The following is a 12,756-nucleotide window of genomic DNA, read 5'->3' on the forward strand; positions in this document are numbered from 1 at the left end:
TTTATTTTTTACATATATATTTTTTTATATATAAATTAAAAAAAATTAAAAAATTATTATTTAAAATTATTATTTTTTCAAAATAACTTGATATAATGCATATTAATAAGTATAATATATTTTCTTTTAAATTATATTAGTTATTTTTTATCATAAAAAGTTAATACAATGTATACACAATAAACTATAAACTTAGAACTTTAATCTAATCCCAAATAACTTATTTCTTTTTTTTTAATAAAATAAATCAAATTTCAGTTTAATATTTAATTTAATATTTTTTTCTATAGCATGTATTTTAAATATAATTGCTGTTAATTTTAATTTAATTTTATACATATAAAAAAAGTATTGTAAAATTTATTTATGTATAAAATAAATATTATATTTTATTAATTTCACATTTTCATATTATATTAAGTGTTAAGTAATGAATTAATAAAGATTACAGTAAAGTTATGATATAATATATATATATATATATATATATATATATATATATATATATATATATATATATATATATATATATATATATATATATATATATATATATATGAACAAAAATGCATGGTGCTTAATTTTTTCTAATTGAATAATAATAAAACATTTATGTCACAATTATCTATTTTATCACTTTCTGATATATAATAATAAATATTTATGCTTACTAACATTATAAGTCAAAGTTTTAAAATAAAGTTTAATTTTCAAGGAAAAAGCCAATTAAAAAATATCCTTAAATTTTTTAATTTACTAAAGCAGAAATTTACAATTTAAGTGTTCAATTTGTTTTAAAAATGATTTTATATAATAATATTATAAAAAATATATATAAGACAACCAGTAAAGTAAATAGAAATCTCTTCATTTTGAATTTTCTTATAAAAAAAAAGAAAAAAGAGAGAAGATGTTATATTTCCAAGATTGAATTTCCTTATGAAACTCATATATAATATATATATATATATATATATATATTTATTTATTTATTTATATTTAAATATAAAGTTAGATAAGATAAATATATTTAATTTTATAAAGTTTAAATAAATATAAGTATGTTTAATTATTTTAGACATGAAAACTTATTAGATGAAAATAAACAAATTAGTAGTCAAAACAAAATAAGTAAAAAGAATAAGAGACAAATATAATTTAAAGAAATTCAAGGTTTAAGATTATTATTTACCATTGAATATAGTTCACTCCTTAATTAACCAATAATAGATTTTGTTTTGTCATTTGTCATAGATAAACGAAATTCAGATAAGTCACAATTACCCAAAATTAAGATATGCCTAAAAGATGTTAAATAAATTTTGTTATATTTTTGCAAAAAAATGACTAAGTAAGAAATCAACTTATAAAAAATGATAACATGAAATATTGAAGAGTTTAATTAATAAAAAAAATATATGTTTTTATTTAATATATATATATATATATATAATAAATAATTTAAGAGTTTAAATTTAAAATATAATTTTCAAAATTTCTATATTAATAAATCTTATACTAAATTTATCTATTTTTTCAAAAGAACAAAAATTACAATTTGATTGTAATAATTTAATATTGAATTATTAAAACTAATATTGAATAAGATACAATTGTAAAGGAAAAGCATAGTTATTAGCCAAAAACAATATTATGATTTAATTTGAAAACAAACATTATTTATTTGCTATTAGTTAAAAAAATGGAATCTTAATAATTTTATTAATTTTAATATCAAGCTATAAACTTTGATTTCTTTAACTAAGATATTAAAAACATTATATATGTTTGAATTTAATTATCAACAATCAGATTATGAATAAAATAGTAACAATATTTGGAATAATAACTAATATAATTAGATTTTAAATTAGGGTTTGAACATATGACACTTTAATTAAATTGAATATATATATATATATATAAATAAATGTTTAATTTTTTTAATAATAATTTATTTTTATTTTTTTAATAAAATTTATTTACATATTTATAAATATAATTTTATATTTGACATTTGTTTTTTATTCTTTGATCCTTCGTGAGGCACAATGTTGTGTCAGGTCGGAAGTATTGAATGAAAGTTATTTATGTGTCAATTCCTTTATGGTTGACAGTTCGAATAGAAGACGAAGAAGACTCTTGTATTATACTTGTTTTCCCAACTTTAACGGGATCTGATTGTTAACAAAACGGAGTCTCAGAAACGAAATTGTCGTATTTAAAAAAAAAGGTCTTAAAAAAAACTGACTCTTCACGCTTGTCTTTTAAAGTTTTTACACGCAACTAAGCTAATATGCGCCGCCTAAATGGACTAGACAAACAGTCTCTAGTTATTCTTATTTTTTTCCGTAGAACTTGGAAGTGTGTCTGCGTCGTCATCTCGTAAGCTCATGATTATTTTTCAACTATAATTTATTTTATTTCAAAATTTAATTATATTATTATAATGTATCAACAATAATCTTAAATGAGCATGAAAGAACATTGTATAAAATAACATATATTAGATTGAGAACATTAGGGGAAATACCAACAACGTTTTTTAACTATTTATGGAAAAATCAGACAAAATCAAAAGATGAACTATAAAAAATTAAGACAAAAATTATACTTAAGTGTTGTTTAGTACATTTGCACCTAAAAATCATATGTACTAGGCATCAAATATTTTTAAGTGGGTTGGATTTTTTTTAACTTTTATATATATATATATATATATATATATATATATATATATATATATATATATATATATATATATATATATATATATATATATATATATATATATATATATATATATATATATATATATATATATATATATATATATATATATATATATATATATATATATTATTCATTTTACAAAAACAGACTTAACTTTCTTTATAATGAGTTAAAAGAGATAAAAGCTTTTCAAAGAAACTACAGTTGGTAAAAGAAAATTCGGTGGAGTTTGCAAAATATTGTTTGATGTAAAAATTAGTGGTTTATTTTTGGATAAAAAAAAATATTGTTAATATTTTAAAATGTTACAAAGAATAAAATGATTAATATTTTTAAAATATCCTTGAAATAAGAGTGATTCAAATAAATCTTAATCACTTAATATTTTTAAAATATCCTTGAAATAAGTGATTCAAAACAATTGGAGTGGGTAAATTTTAAAAAAAAATTATGAACGAAACATCTAAATTAGAGTAAGTTTTATTTTTTGAGAATTAAAAAAATAAATAGTGATTTATTTTTATTTATTTTTTTAAATAGAAAATTAAGTTATTGTATCACATTTTTAGCATTAATTTTTTTTTTGAGCTTAAATCCACCTTATCCCTAACTTATATCTGTCCATGGTTAGGTTATATAAATAAGATAATATAAAAAAGGTCTTTACCCAATTATAAGATATCTTTAAGAAATGTAAAATTAATACCGAATATAAGTCACAACCAATTCAAGAAGACCATTCTAGATATTACTATATATAATTGTATTATGAATTATTTAGGTTGTTTACTTACTATAGTCCTTGTCACATGTCACGTATAGTTACAAATTCCTCTGCCGCAGAAGGGTGAATTCCTCCTACCGCCTGTTACACAAATACAGATCATTATTCGACATCCATCCAATGGCCGAAAACCATAGTAAGAAAACATCTTACAATGCTATCAAATTGTCTATTTGTTGCTCCACACTTCAATATTGCAACAGCAATACCCTGCAAAATGTAATTTTGCAAACAAGAAAATATCCATTATTTGAACAAATTGAACAAAATCAATCAACATAAAAGCGTACCCGCATGATCTGAGAGGCATCTGGCCCGCACATTGATGCTTCAATAAGGCAATAACTTTATATGTCTCAGCATCAACTACCAGCTTCATAACTGTCCTCTTTTGTCGCCTTCACGTTCACGTGCAAGAACATTAGGTGTCAAAAAAATCATTTTTCCATAAACGAAAAAGAAAAAGAAAAGGGAGCTGCCAGCCTGCCACTGTTAGCTTTGAGATATGATTGCATGTCCTGAGATAGTGTTCTTTATAGGATTAAATGTTGATGTAAAAACCTTTATATCACCTTTTGTTTGCTCTTGTTCTTCGCTAAATCCGGATGAGTGTTTCTTACCGCTGTGATTGAGTTTTAACTTTTCGGTAAGTAAATGAGTCAAAGTTTTCTATTATGAAAACGGGTTAGGGGTATAAATACATCTTTTAGTATTTTTCTCTTAAGGCACGGTAAGGTTGAGAGATAGTGAATTATGAACAGATCTAGGATTTTTCTAGTTCCTTCTTGTTCTTTGGCTAATCTAGAGAGAGGTTGGGAGAGCTTTTGATAGTGGAGTATCTCAATCATTCCTAGTGTAATCACTTATTTTATTTGAGAGCAGAGTATGTAAGTTTCTACTGTTGTCATTTTTTTTATTTAGTAAAACTTATCCCTCCCATGTACGTAGATCGATTTTGACTGAACCACGTATATTGTGTTGTTATTGTTAATAAATATAATATAATATATCTTACAGATATATTATTTTTATATTATATTTCCAATATATTATATTATTTATATTTATTAATTGTTTTATGCTATTTCAGTATTGGTAAATCTGTTGTTCGTTATAGACAATTTGTAAATTGATTTGTTACATGTTTTATTTCTAAGAAGATTCGTGGTTTTGCAACAACAAAACCAAACAGTGGTAACAAAGCAATATTGATTGGTTACGTGATTTAACATTGGAGTACAGTGCTCTATTGGTTACCCAACGAAATTTAAAGTGGACATTAACTAGTTTCTTTGTTGGGGTTTTCGTTAGTTGTTAAGACAATAATAATGAGGAAATCTAGACCTGATATATTGAGAATGAATGGTACAAATTATAGGCAATGGAAACTGATGATTACTGATTTATTAGTTTCAGATGATTTGAATGAAGCAATTGAAAATGAGGGTGTTAGACCTGAGAGTACAAAAGAGGCTGATTGGAAAAAGACAAATAAAAATGCGTCTAGCTTTATTCGTTCGTGGGTTGATGTAACTGTTTTGCACCATGTTGAGAATGAGACTACGGTGTATGGTATGTGGAGCAAACTTGGAGCTCTCTACACCGGGAGGTCAGTAGAGAATAAAACAACACTAATATGAAGGCTGGTGAAGCTTAAATACATTGATAATAAATCAATTGCTGATCACTTGAATGAATTTCAAAATATTTTGATACAACTGAGTAATATGAAGATAAACGTTGATGATGAGGTGCAAGTACTTTTAGTCCTCGACTCTTTGCCAACAAGTTAGGAGACATCATCAACTCATCACCAATTGGTAAAGTCAACATGACATTTGTCACCAGTTCTTTATTTGATGAGGAAAATCGGAAGGGGATAAAACCTCTAACTTTAATATGTTGGTGATTGATAGGGGAAGATCAAAGGATAATATAAGTGATTCGAGTATGATCAAGTTTAGAGCTCTGAAGTATGATAGTTCTTGTCATTACTATGACAAAATGAGTTATTGAAAAAACGAGTGCTGGAAATTTAAAAATGATAAAGCAAAGGGTACGGTGAAGCCTGAGAAAAGGAAAAAAGTGCATATACATCTACTTATGCTTCGGATGGTGAACTAACATATGCTTCTAAATGTTAATACTCATGTCTTAGAACGTCTTCAAATGAAACAATATGGATTGTTAACACAGGTGTCTCATTCAATATTACTCCATACAAAGGTTACTTCTAGTCCTACAAAGTTAGTGATCATGGTGAGGTTCGAATGGGTAACAGTGGTGTGTCCAAGATAGTTGGTCTTGGTGATGTTAGAATCGAGACAAACATGAGTTGTTTCCTGACTTTGAGAGATGTAAGACATGTTCATGACTTGAGAATGAATTTGATTTCCGTAGGTAAGCTTGATGATGGAGGCTACCATAATGTTTTTAGTGGTGGAGCATGGAAGCTAAGAAAATGTTCATTAATTATTGCACGAGGTAATAAATGTTGTTCCTTATACAAGAAAAATTTGAAAATTGTCAATGATGCAACGTATTCAGTCGTGATGGGGTCATCTTGTGAGTTATGGCACAATAGACTAGGTCACATTAGTGAAAAAGGGCTGAATGTTTTGATCAAGAGAAATGATTTGTCGAATCTCAAGGATGCTCATCTTGAAAGTTGCGAACATTGCTTGAAGGGTAAAAAACACAGAGTATCCTTCACTAAGTTGAAGGTGGAACTAAAAAAGAATGTCCTGGAGCTGATCCATACAGATGTCTGTGGTCCTGTGAAGATTAAATTCATAGGTGATGCTTCTTAATTGTAACATTCATAGACGATGCATCTATAAAAAATTGTGATTATGCTATAAAGTCCAAGGATGAGATCACATCAAGATTCAAGGTCTTTCACAAGTTGATTGAAAGAAAGACAAACATAAAATTGATGAGGGTGTGGTTAGATAACGAGGAAGAGTACATATGCTCATTTGATGATTATTATAAAGACCAAGATATTCGACATGAACAGACTATGCCCAAGACTTCACATCAATATGGAGTGGCATAGAAGATGAACAAAACAATGTTAGAACGAATGAGGAGTATGCTCTCCCATGCCAAGTTGGCTAAACATATTACGGCTGAAGCCATGGGCATTGTAGTGTATGTGAGCAACCATTCTCCCTCCAATACAAAGCGTCTGGTTAGGTAAATATGTTAGTTATGACTATTTACGTGTTTTTGGTTGTAGATCCTTTGTGCATGTTCCAAAATATGAGAGGTCTAAGCTAGATGTAAAAACCAAGCAATGCATATTTTTGGGTTATGGTGATAAAAAGTGGGGATACAAGTGTTATAACCCAGTGGACAATAAGGTTTTGAGAAGCCGAGATGTGTTATTTCTTGAAGATTAAACTATTGAGAATTTTGAAAATGGTGACAAACTTGATGCGCACATACGTGATCATCCTAGTCTTGAGATGTCTCATAATATTGAGAAGACAATGCCACATTTAGCTTCAGACTCGGATAGTGATGATGATGTTCCTCAGGGTCAAGTTGTAGGCCATGAAAATGATATAGAAGATGATCTTGGTGATAATATTGAGGTTGACTTTGAAGTTCAACAAGAAGATGGAAATCAACAAACAGAGGTACTTAGGAGGTCTACTAGGGTGAAAATATCAAGTTCTAAGTACTCAGCTATAGAGTATGTCCTTCTAATTGATTGTGGAGAGCTTGTATGATATACAGAGGCTCTTGAGGATACTCACAAGGAATAATGACTAGCTATCATGGATTAAGAGATGAAGTCATTGCTGAAAAATGGCACATATGAACTGGTGGAAAGACCAAAAAACAGAAAAATATTACAAAATAAATGGGCGTACAAGATCAAACAAGATGGTGATGATAGTAAGCCAAAATACAGTACTAGACTAATTTTCAAAGGTTTTGGTCAGAGATATGGAATCGATTATGATGAGATTTTATCACCGGTAGTGAAGATGACTTATATTCAGGTAGTGTTAGGTGTAGTTGCTTGTATGTATCTTGAGGTTGAACAGCTAAATGTCAAGACTACATCTCTCTATGGTGATTTGAATGAAGATGTTTATATGGAGCACCCTGAAAGTTACAATAAAAAAGGTGAGGAAATTAAGGTATGCAAGTTTATCAAAAGTTTGTACGGTTTGAAGCAAACACCAATGTAGTGGTATCTTAAGTTTGAGTCATTCATGACCATTCATGGGTACATAAAGACGTCAACAGATCACAATCTGTATCTTTGTGCAAAAGTTTGTTTCATGATTTTATTATACTTCTCCTATATGTTGATGACATGCTAATTGTAGGGAGAGACAAGCTCAAGATTGTTTCATGATTTGACCAAGTCTTTTGAGATTAAAGAATTGGGTCAAGCAAGACAAATTCTTGGAATGCAGGTCATTCGTGATTGGGTGAAGAAAAGGTTATGACTGTCTTAAGAGAGATATATTGAGAAGATTCTAAAAAGATTTTGTATGGACAAGGAAAAGCCAATTGTTTGTTCATTGGTTACACACTTGAAAATAAACAAGACAATGTCTCTCAAGGATGACGAGAAAAGACAAAAATGTACAAGGTTCCATATGTTTCAGCAATAGGCAGTCTAATGTATGCAATGGTTTACACAAGACCGGATATAGCTAACGTGGTTGGAGTAGTTAGTCATTTATGTGTAATTGAGCATAGGGTTTTGATGCCCAATTTAGTGTGGCTCAATGTTAAGTACAAAAGAATGAAATAATTCATGTATATTATATTATAATGGAGAGAGAATGATATATATAGAGAGAGAATGATTATTTCATAATAATTAATTCTAAAAGTCTATATATATATTTACATTGTAAACGAGTTGTAGAGAGTGGTGAGACTAAAACCTACAAGATACAAAGAGTTAGAATTTGTAATTATAACTTTATTGAATTAATTCTCCGAAAGTAGGACGTAGGACATTGATGGTCCGAACCTGGGTAAAACTCTTGTGTCGTTATTTTGTTTATTCTTTACTTTTACATTATTGTTCTACATCTATTACGATTGTTATATTTCTTCTTTTCATTCTTCGGGTGATAGTTTTCACAACAAACTAGTATCAAAGCGAGGTTGATCTAAGGCGGTCGCGGTTCGATTTCTTTGACTTGAGATGGGGTCGACTTCTAAGGTGGATATCGAGAATTTTGATGGGACGGAGGATTTTGGGTTATGGAAGATGAAGATAAGGTACACCTAGGCAACATGGGAGTCGCTAAAGCACTCGTGAGGGAATTGAAATTACCAGCCTTGATGGACGCGGAGAAAAAAAGATGGAGGTGTTGGAAAAGGCCTATAACACCTTGATTCTTAGTCTCAGTGACAATGTACTGTCATTCCAAACTTCTTATAGTGTCTTGCATTCCAATTCCTTAGATGGAAAACGATTGATAAGATAAGTCGCATTATTAACCGCCTTACCCAAAACCGCTTTGGTAGACCAGCCTCACACAACATACACCGGACACGCTCAAGTAGCGTTATGTTCTTTTGCTCCGTCAAGCCATTCTCGTCCATACGTTGATGGTTCATAACGATTTTGTGAGAAGCAATTTCGATAGTTGTATCTATGTCAAGTGGGTTGATGGTTGCAGGGTCTTCCTATTGTTATATGTGGATGATGTGTTGATCGCATCAAGAAACAAGGCAGAGGTTCGCAAGGTCAAGAGTTTGTTAGGGAGTGAAGAGCAATTTCTATAGTTGTGTCTATGTCAAGTGGGTTGATGGTTGCAGGGCTTCCTATTGTTATATGTGGATGATATGTTGATCGCATCAAGAAACAAGGAAGAGGTTCGCAATGTTAAGAGTTTGTTAGGGAGTGAGTTTGAGATGAAGGATATGGGACCGACAAAGAAAATTTTGGGGATGGTGATTGAGTGGGATCGGAAGAAAGGCTCCATGTTCTTGTCTCAAAGTGACTACCTCCAAAAAGTGGTCGCCAAGTTCAGGATGTCTAATGCCAAGGCAGTTCAAACGCCGTTAGCTACTCATTTCAAACTCTCCTCAAAGATATCACCGAGTACCGAAGAGGAAAGGTGAGAATGACAAACACCCCATATGCGAGTGTCGTCTAGAGCCTAATGTATTCCATAGTATGTACGCGACCATTGTCACTGAGACTAAGAATCAAGATGTTATAGGCCCTTTCCAACACCTCCATCTTTTTCTCCGCGTTCATCAAGGATGGTAATTTCGATTCCCCCTCGAGTGTTTTAGCGACTCCTATGTTTCCTAGGTGTGCCCTCATCTTCATCTTCCATAACCCAAAATCCTTCGTCCCATCGAACTTCTCAATATCCACCCTAGAAGTCGACCCCATCTCAAGTCAAAGAAATTGAACCGCGACCGCCTTAAACCAACCTCGCTCTAATACCAGTTGTTGTGAAAACTACCACCCGAAGAATAAAAAACGGAAATATAATAATCGTAATGGATGTAGAACAATAACGTAAAAGTAAAGAATAAACAAAATAACGACACAAGAGTTTTACCCAGGTTCGGACCAATAACATCTTACGTCCTGCTTTCAGATAATCGATTCAATAAAGTTATAATTACAAATTATAACTCTCTATATGTTCTAAGTTTTAGTCTCATCACTCTCTACAACTCGTTTACAATGTAAATATATATAGGCTTTTAGAATTCATAATTATGAAAGAATCATTCTCTTATATATTATATTATATTATATGTATTCTTTTTTCCTTTTAGAATATATAATTCTTTCTCCATATAATATAATATATATGAATTTTTCCTTCTTTTTTACATAACATTGAAGCACACTAAATTGAGTCTCAAAACCCTAGGCCCAATTCCACAGTTTCTTTTCAAATCTCAGTAAGGCACACTTGGAAGCGGTTAAGTGGCTTATAAGATATTTTCGAGGGACTCCAAGTATGCTTTGTGTTATGGTACTGGAAAAAGCCACAAGTTGAAGGTTTACTGATTCATATATGAGTGGTGATATTGACACAATGAGATCAACTTCAGGGTACTTATTTACCTTTGGAGGAGGAGTTGTATCATGTCAGTCTCGTCTATAGAAATGTGTTGTTTTGTCTACTACAGAAGCTGAATATATTGTCATTACTGAATGTTGTAAGGAAATGAGATGTATGAATGAATTATTGAAATAAACGGGTATAGCACAAGACAATTTTTTGGTGTTTAGTGACTCACAAAGTTCTATACATGTGAGAAAGAATCCAAGTTTTCATTCACGTTCAAAACACATCAAAAGAAGGTAGCATTGAATATGTGAAGTGCTCGAGAAGAAAGAGTTACACTTAGAGAAAGTGCATACGGATGAGAACAGTTCATATATGATGACAAAGGGTTTACCAAGAGGCAAACATAAGATATGTTGTGCCAAATTCGGAATGGTTCTGGCTCACGATGATGAATGTTTATAACAACATTCTCTCATGGCTCGGAAGGGAGAGAATTGTTGAAGTGTTCCTTGCCATTTTGGTCGGGTTTTAACTTCTGGGTAAGTAAACGGGTCATGGTTTTCTATTATGAAAATAAGTTATGGGTATAAATATATTTTTTGGTATTTTTCTCTTAAGACACAGTAATATTGAGAGAGAGTGAACAAATTTAGAGTTTTTCTAGTTCCTTCTTGTTGTTTAGTTGATCTAGAGAGAGGTTGGGGGAGCTCTTTATTGTGGAGTATCCCAATAATTCCTATTATAATCACTTATTTCATTTAAGATCAGGGTATGTAAGTTTCTACTATTGACATTTCTTTGATTTAGTGAAACTTATCCCTCCCGTGAAAGTAGACCGATTTTGATCGAATCACGTATACTGTGTTGTTATTATTTTGTGCTATTTTACTTTTGATAAATTTGTTGTTCGTCATAGACAATTTGGAAACTAATTTGTCACAGGTTTAATTTTTAAGAAGATCCATGGTTTTGTTGTTGCAAAACCTAACAAGTCCCACAACAGAAAGAGGTGGTATGATGTCACAAAACAAAATATAAAGGATGTCATGGATCATCCTACTAAAAGAGTTTAAACTTTGAAGTTTCGTATACTACATTAGTAAAACGAATTATTGTCTATCAATAATATCAAAAGCAATAGTATATCTTGTCACATTATTTTCAAGAGTTGGAAGCATTCTTTCTTATACCAATAGTATTCATGCAACTTCTCATATTATTTACACATTTGGATTATGATGTAGAAAACGATTTGTATACCAAATGAAGTAGCAAAATATACATGGACCATTTTCAATATATATAGATCATTTTTTTTTTTAAAAAGGTTAACTTTAATTAAATAAAAGAGTAAAAAAAGCGTTCAATAGAAGATAACTGGAAGGAGGAGAAAAAGAAAACAGAACAAAACAAAAGACAAAACAAGGGGATAAATACCAATAAGGTCAAAAAATTCTCATCATGTATAAAAACATTTCTTCCGAATAGAGACAAACGCATGAAGCATAAACCATTTTAATCTTTCGGTGTCATAACTCCCTCTCTTTAAAGTTGTTTTGTTCTTTTCTTTCCAAATCGTCCACCACCAGATGAGGGGTATGGACTTCCATTCATCGTCAAATACTATTACTCTTTCCCCAACTAATCAATTTCTCCCAGAAGTTAGTAACTTTGAGATGATCATCCCATTGAATGTTGAGCAAGCTCGGTAAGAGGGTTCATATGTCTCTAGCAAGAATGTATTGGAGAAAGATGTGATTGATGGTTTCCTCACTCCTCCCGTAAATACAACACCTAATAGTTAGGTGCATCCCTTTCTTTTGAAACTTAATAGTAGTGAGAACCTCTCCGTGAAGTGCTTCCCAAGAAAGTGGAATATCTTAGTAGGGGTTTTAGTTTTTTACACATCTTTCCAAGGAAAACGTGTTGGGCCCCGAGAAGAATTGCGTGATAGATGGTGCTAGCTTTGAAATCAGTGAATCTTTTTTGAATAAACTTGTTATCCGACTCTAAATTGATATGAATATGTGCAAGTGAGTTAATAAGCGTATATAGTCTTCCCTCTTCTTCATCGTGAGAGAGTCTACGTTGAAAAGAATCTTTCAGTCAAGATTTTCATAGATGAATATGAAACAGTTCGCTACTCTAACTTTTTTTGTTGGCGAGTTTAAAGAGATCCCTACAAGAAACATCCAATTTTTTCGTTGGTAAACA

General features: G+C 30.4%; 1 long non-coding RNA gene across 1 annotated transcript; it reads right to left on the reverse strand.

Annotated features, from left to right (window-relative positions):
- Positions 1 to 3,401: 3,401 nt before the first annotated feature.
- On the reverse strand, positions 3,402 to 3,915 carry LOC124933630. The gene is made up of 2 exons (XR_007099022.1): positions 3,808 to 3,915; positions 3,402 to 3,727 (listed from the first exon to the last, which is right to left on the reverse strand). It is a non-coding gene; the product is annotated as an uncharacterized LOC124933630 (long non-coding RNA).
- Between the last annotated feature and the right edge of the window lie 8,841 nt (positions 3,916 to 12,756).

The sequence above is a fragment of the Impatiens glandulifera genome, chromosome 4, assembly GCF_907164915.1.
Source record: "Impatiens glandulifera chromosome 4, dImpGla2.1, whole genome shotgun sequence".
Taxonomy (NCBI): domain Eukaryota; kingdom Viridiplantae; phylum Streptophyta; class Magnoliopsida; order Ericales; family Balsaminaceae; genus Impatiens; species Impatiens glandulifera.